Source organism: Pyrus communis, chromosome 9 (assembly GCF_963583255.1).
Source record: "Pyrus communis chromosome 9, drPyrComm1.1, whole genome shotgun sequence".
Taxonomy (NCBI): Eukaryota; Viridiplantae; Streptophyta; class Magnoliopsida; order Rosales; family Rosaceae; genus Pyrus; species Pyrus communis.
Genome location: NC_084811.1, coordinates 9,415,978 through 9,422,329, shown reverse-complemented (window position 1 = coordinate 9,422,329; position 6,352 = coordinate 9,415,978). Strand labels below are relative to the sequence as shown.

The 6,352-nt window shown below is 38.9% G+C and overlaps 1 long non-coding RNA gene and 1 pseudogene across 1 annotated transcript; one reads left to right on the top strand and one right to left on the bottom strand.

The window, feature by feature from the left end:
• The first annotated feature begins 286 nt into the window (after positions 1 to 286).
• On the top strand, positions 287 to 4,508 carry LOC137745680 (probable LRR receptor-like serine/threonine-protein kinase At3g47570; annotated as a pseudogene).
• A 200-nt stretch (positions 4,509 to 4,708) lies between these two features.
• On the bottom strand, positions 4,709 to 6,112 carry LOC137745681 (uncharacterized). The gene is made up of 4 exons (XR_011069707.1): positions 5,872 to 6,112; positions 5,615 to 5,750; positions 5,417 to 5,499; positions 4,709 to 5,326 (listed from the first exon to the last, which is right to left on the bottom strand). It is a non-coding gene; the product is annotated as an uncharacterized lncRNA (long non-coding RNA).
• Positions 6,113 to 6,352: the final 240 nt, after the last annotated feature.

The window sequence follows — 6,352 nt, the reverse complement described above, 5'->3', positions numbered from 1 at the left end:
TCAATGATTGAGTTTAAGTTCGAACGTAAGTTATCATTTCAAAGCTTATTGGTAATTAATCCATATTTGATCGCCAATAATCTTTTACACATTTGATTGTCGCTTTTCCATGGCCCTTGCTAGTTTTTGGCAGATTAGCAGCTAGAGACTAGAGTACCTGAGATATAACAATGCTTAAATGTTTGTAAACCACTTGGGGATCACTGATGAGATTTAACTAATAAAGTAATTAGTGCTTTAATCGTTGAAAGATGGCCAATGTATTGTTCGAACTAAGAAGGGCATTTTAAAAAAATTATATTTCTAAAGTTAACAGATAATTGTGGATGTCTACGTTAAATTCACACTCCAGCAATTGGCAAAGGAAGAAAAGTGTGCCATGCTAAGGTATGAATTGAGTGGTAGGCCCTGCTGGTATAGAAAATAAGTATGAGTCCAAATTAACAAACATCTTGAATGTGAGAACAATTAGCCATCGACAGATGTGGATTGAGGGGATGTTTGGAACTGTTTTTGGAAGACTAATAACATTTTATGACAATTAGAAGCGTTTCTGATTAAATAAAATACATTTGACTCATAGAAATACTTCGTAAAAAGGTGCTTGTTCAAGAAATGCTTCCAAGTAAATTATAAAAGCAATTGAATTTTAATAAATAAAAAATTGAACTTTTTCTAATGAAAGTACTTTTAGTAAAAGTCTTTGTGAGTAGAAGTGTTTCTTACAAAAACAATCCTGAAAGGAAAAACTTATGAGTAACGGGGACACTGCTTCCAACATCCCTAAAAGGTGCATTTGGAACTTGTAAGTCCAAAATGCTTCAAGTTCTACTTTTCCCTGTACTTTTCTTTTGGGTCATTTGAACAAGGACAAAACTGAGGCTCAATGAACACGTAAATCTTAGTTAAGTCTTCATCAAGCAATCAATCACTCGTTGATTCCAGAGAGGTAGGGCCTGTAATTATGCCCAATTGCACTGCGAGGACAAAGACCTAGGAGCTGCAGACTATTTTCGGTCTCCTCACAATCACTGGCTATAATTCAATCAAGATTATGTTCTATGTGATAAGATATATCGTGTATTTGTGTTTCGTATGCATTCCTGTAAACGAAGCTTGATTTCTAATTTCACAGCCAAAAGCGAGGAAAAAACAGAGTTCATTATTTGCCATCTGTATTTTGGTGAGGATGGAGCATGCACGTACTACTGGAGGCAGGCTGAGTTTGGTTAAACTCTTTCATGGCTTCATACTTCTATGCGTGAGCACGCGTATGGGATCTGCAGCACTCTCCAGCACTAGTCTTGGAAATGAAACCGATCGCATGGCGCTACTCAACTTCAAGAAAAGCATCACTCAAGATCCTCTCCATGTCATGAACTCATGGAATGAATCCGTCCATTTCTGCGGTTGGGTAGGCGTTACGTGCAACCATTACACCAAAAGAGTCTTCATGTTGAACCTGCAAGATCAAAAATTGACAGGCACTTTACCTCCTTCTATAGGAAATATTTCCTATCTTACTAGAATCAACCTAGGAAGCAACAGCTTTCGTGGTGAGATTCCTCAAGAAATTGGTCATCTGCAAAGCTTGCACTTTCTCAACTTGTCTCACAATTCCTTCAGTGGGAAAATGCCAACCAATTTATCCCAGTGTACACAACTAAAGACGATTGAGTTTCGTTACAATGAGCTTATTGGGTCAATTCCAAACCAACTCAGTTCCTTGTTGAAATTAAATCATATGGGGTTTGATAATAACAATCTCACTGGAACCATCCCGACTTGGATAGGAAACTTTTCTTCTCTGCATCACTTTGATCTTAGCTATAACAACTTGCGAGGAAGCATACCCAATGAGCTCGGGCGGCTAACAAGATTGCGAAGATTCACACTTCAAGAAGACAATCTCTCTGGTATAATCCCTGCTTCAATCTATAATATTTCTTCCATATCCTTGTTTGGTGTTGTTCTAAACCAACTGCATGGAGAGCTACCGCCAAATGTCGGCACTACTCTTCCTAATCTCCAAAAATTTGTCGGTGGCGGCAACAAATTCACAGGAAATATTCCCGCATCATTGGCAAATGCTTCTAGACTAGAAGTTTTTGACTTTGCTAAAAATGATCTTACTGGAACAATTCCTGCTGAAAATCTTGGATCCTTACGAAGCTTAGTTAAGCTAGACCTTAATGGCAATAGGCTGGGAAGTGGGAAAACTGGCGACCTGAATTTTCTCAAATTTTTGGCTAATTGTACTAGTCTTGAGTGGTTGAATCTTTACAAAAATCAATTTGGAGGAAAATTGCCCGTATCCATTTCCAACCTTTCTACCACACTAAGAAATCTTTATCTGGGGACAAATTTGATACATGGAAGCATCCCCTTGGGTATTGAAAATCTTGTAAATTTGGCCGTTATTGGAATGGAGAATAACGATTTCAGTGGTAGTCTCCCTAAAGAAATTGGGAAGCTTCAGAAATTGGAAGAGTTAAGTTTGGGCGACAACAATTTTTCTGGACCAATCCCATCATCTCTAGGTAACTTGACTTTATTGACGGAACTCTATCTATACAACAATAGATTTGCTGGAAACATACCACCAAGTCTAGGAGATTGCCAACATCTACTAGCACTTGACCTTTCTGGAAACAATCTTACAGGCACCATACCTACAAAGATTTTTAGGCTTTCATCCCTTTCAATTTATTTGGTAATGTCAGACAACCAGTTGACAGGTCCAGTGCCATCTGAAGTTGGTCTTTTGGTAAATCTAGTAGAGCTAAATTTATCAAGAAACAATTTATCAGCTGAAATTCCCCCAAGCATTGGAAGTTGTATTATGTTGGTGCGTTTGTATTTGGGAGGTAATGAGTTTCAAGGAATAATTCCTCAATCTCTTAAAAGTTTAAGAAGCCTGGAAGAGATGGATCTTTCACGCAATAACTTATTCGGGCAGATTCCTGAATTTCTAACCAAGTATAGATTTCTTATGCATCTCAACCTTTCATATAACAATTTTGAGGGTAAAATGCCTGAAGAAGGAATCTTTTCAAATGCAACTGGTCTCTCAATTCTTGGAAATCCTAAGCTTTGTGGTGGCAGCTCGAAATTACATTTACCTGCTTGCCCCAACATAAAGCCTCATTCATCTCGAGGACTACTTGCCCGAAAAGTAATCATCCCAGTAGCTTGTGCACTTGCCTTCATAATTGCTATGTCTTGCTTCATTGTTGCTTGCTCAATGCTTAAAAAACGAAGAGGTATACCTACAACTTCATGTTCTTATAAAGATTGGAAATCAGGAGTCTCTTACTCAGAACTTGTTGAATCCACTAACGGGTTCTCTAGGGAAAATTTGATTGGTTCAGGAAGTTTTGGTTCTGTTTACAAAGGAGTAGCCCCCGGTGATGGAACTCTAGTTGCAGTAAAGGTATTAAACCTTCAACAACAAGGAGCATCCAAGAGTTTTATGGATGAATGCAAAGCTTTGAGAAGCATAAGACACCGTAATCTTCTCAAGGTCATAACTGCATGCTCAAGCATTGACAATCAGGGTCAAGATTTCAAAAGTCTAGTTTTCGAGTACATGGTGAATGGAAGCCTAGATATGTGGTTGCATCCAAGACATGATGAGCAATCTCAAAGCAAGAGATTGAGCCTTATCCAAAGACTCAATATTGCAATTGATGTTGCTTTAGCATTGGATTATCTCCACCACTGTTGTGAAACTTCAATTGTTCATTGTGATATGAAGCCAAGTAATGTTCTTCTTGACGAAGATATGGTAGCTCACGTTGGTGACTTTGGTTTAGCAAGGTTCCTCTTGGCAGAGTCTGATGATCCATCTCAAAGTCAAACCATGTCAACCGAGTTAAAGGGTTCGATAGGTTACATTCCTCCAGGTATGAGTTTCTATCACTTCCAATGTTTTCTCTTCCTAATAACTTATCACTAGGCCAAATTAAGTCCTAATGTAAGTATTGAATGGCAGAGTATGGCATGGGAGGTCAAGTTTCCATCTTTGGAGATATTTATAGCTTTGGAATATTGTTGCTAGAAATATTCACAGGAAGAAAACCTACAGATGACATGTTCAACGATGGTCAAAGCATTCGCCAGTTCGCTACCATAGCGATGCCTGACCATGCCATGGACATAGTTGACCCTTCATTGCTCATTGAATGTGGAGATGTAGATGGCAGCCGACTTGAAGCAAGAAGGTTGGAGGAATGCTCAGTTGCAGTCATTCAAATTGGACTCTCTTGCTCTGCAATATCACCGCCAGAGCGGATGCTTATGGATGTTGTTGTCAACAAATTGAAGAAAATTAGAGAATCATATCTCAATTAAGAGGTACATGCTAGAAATATAAATGTGAGTCCCGTTCTCGTAGACACTGTTGCGCAAGAAAATTGTGATTAACCACCTTTCGATCTTAATCCAACAATGGAGGACTTAAGATCGAATGGTGGGTGACCACAATTTTTTTCAACCACAAGATCTAGGATAACGGGACTGATAAATGTGAGGTTAAGTTTGTTGTAAAATTAACGTTGTCTCATGTTTGTGTGCAAGAAATCATTTGAATAAGGATATTATATGTATCAAATTTGTGTGACATCATGTAAGGTTGAACTCAGCATTTCATATAGTAGAATAAGGAAAGAATGTTTCATTTGTTAATGGTTAATTTTCAATGAAGTCTATGACTCTGTTATCTTCATCCCGAGTTCACTGATGCAAATCAATAAAGTGTATTGGATTACATTCAAATATTGATGGCATATACTTGACATAGGGGAAATAATAACTCCAAAATACGAGGAATTGATCTGCATATGAACATATGGAGCCTGTTTCTGTTCGATCAATAGACTCAATACATATGCCAGCCTCAGTTACTCACTTTCTTGCGAAGGCTCATGCAAACATACTAAAACAAAAATTCACTAGGTTGCCACATAATAGTTCCAGCGATTCCGTTTTCACAAAGAAGCAACTGTATCCAGGTAATATTTATGTGCTATCCAGATCAAAAAACCCTACTTAAACAGAAGAATTTGAATTCATTAGGTTCAGCCTTGAAAGCCAAATATATGGCACTCTCAGGATGAAAATGTTATCAGTGTTTTAAGGCATCAATCATGTCTTACTACTTAGTCCATTCCACAAAGCAAGCAATTTTGTTGCATGAAGACCAACTCCAAACATGACCAACTTGATCAAACATTTCATTAAAAAAATAATTAGCATACAATAGAAAACCTTGACTTACACTTTTTCCATCATAGGAAGGAAGATTGTCCCACTGCAATCGGTTAGCCTGTCATTCACAAACCCAGAATCAGCACACTACAACACAAAATAGGCGCACAACAATCATATCCTATCATAAAATCCATGACACCATTACCCTCTCCAATTTATACAGGGGCCCATCCTGGAAATCACCTTAGCTGCATTACAAAAGCTTTCCATGACTGGAACTGCATTACCCTAACAACCAAAATGCATACCCAAATCATCAACCAAACAATTTTGTAGCATCTAATCAAATTTATCTATTGCATTGCATAACAAATTATCAATTAATAGAGAATACGCAATTTACATTCCCATCGGCGTGAAGGCTCGACTGTAATCAAGTTTAACATCCTCCAGTCTCAAATTACAGCCTTCCAGCATATTCACGACATCGTTCTTCAGCGTATTCCTCGAGATTCCGAGCAGCTTCCCATACGCCAAACCTGAAAATATCATATATACACATTACCACATTCACCATTTGAAATTAATCACAAAAACCGTAAACCCTAACTTATGGAAATGAAAAATGTCTGCGGCAGTCGGCAGGTCAGTTTATTATACCTGATGTTGGTGTTCAAGAAATGGATCGATCGGTGTGAGGCGTCGTGCATCTGATCGGAAGGCGAAGGCTCCCGAGGCTGATCAGACGGCGGAGTCTTGAGTTGGGTTCTCCGCTTTCGTCGAGAACCGTCTCGCCGGTTCGCAGAGGACCGAAGGGAGGGTGCGGTTCTGCGCCACGGCCATACGGGCGGCGACGTTGGACGTGATTGTAGCACGACAGAGACCGAGCTTCCACATTTTGTTCTTTGGTGGTTGTCGTTTTGAAAAAGAGGAATTTGAGAAGTGCCCGTAATTGTAGCGAAATTATAAATTTTGCCCCTGGTAAGCTAATAGTGGGCTGTTGCTTTTCCTTCATTATATTAGGCTTGGGGAAAGCCAGGTTTGAGCTGTCTTAAGCTTAGCCCAAAAGAATGAATAGTCTTCTATGAGAAGGCGCAAGTGAAGCTAAACAAGTACAATGTATGGAAATTCTATCATGCGG